At 42.1% G+C, this 756-nt stretch overlaps 1 non-coding gene across 1 annotated transcript; it reads right to left on the bottom strand.

The window, feature by feature from the left end:
- Positions 1-325: 325 nt before the first annotated feature.
- On the bottom strand, positions 326-430 carry LOC125927785 (U6 spliceosomal RNA). Its single transcript, XR_007459461.1, has one exon. It is a non-coding gene; the product is annotated as a U6 spliceosomal RNA (small nuclear RNA).
- Positions 431-756: the final 326 nt, after the last annotated feature.

Below are 756 nucleotides of genomic sequence, written 5' to 3'. Positions count from 1 at the left end.
GGCAAGAATGGACATCGCTGTCTTGTTCCTGACCTTAGGGGGAAAGTTCTGTTTTTCCCCATTGAGGATATTAGCGTTGGGTCGTTCATATATGGCTCTTATGATCTCGAGGTATGCTCCTTCTATCCCTACTTTCTTGAGGGTTTTTATCAAGAAAGTATGCTGTATTTTGTCAAATGCTTTCTTTGCATCTATTGAGAGGATCATATGGTTCTCGAACTTTCTTTTATTGATGTGATGAGTCACGTGAATTGTTTTGCAGATATTGAACCAGCCCTGCATCCCAGGTATAAATCCCGCCTGGTCGTGGTGAATAATATTTTAAAAAAATATGGAACCCCTCATGAATTTGCATGTCATCCTTGTGCAGGGGCCATGCTACTGTTCTGTGTATCGTTCCAATGTTAGTATATGTACTGCCAAAGGGAGCCACCACCACCCCCTTTATTAAAAGTTTTACTCTATGGCATGCCAAAGCATGGCCTTGCTAATATGTTGTCCATGGCGAATCTGCAAAAACATAAGGAAAGTAGATGGAATCTCCCTCATTCTAGAACAGTAAAATCATCTCATCAGCTGCCTGCCCTGGGAGTGAACACTCAAAAAAGTCACTGCAAGCTGTATTAGGTAAAAGAGAGATCAGACCTACATGCCCCCCATCAAACAAAAGATTGGCCATGATCCCTTGTGGTCAGAGAAAAAACAAAATTCAAGCACCTTCCTATTCAGACAACTGTGTTACACAGACCTGGTTGG

This window comes from Panthera uncia, chromosome E1, assembly GCF_023721935.1.
Source record: "Panthera uncia isolate 11264 chromosome E1, Puncia_PCG_1.0, whole genome shotgun sequence".
NCBI lineage: Eukaryota > Metazoa > Chordata > Mammalia > Carnivora > Felidae > Panthera > Panthera uncia.
Note: the sequence above shows the minus strand (reverse complement) of the source record. Positions and strands in the feature narration are given on the sequence as shown.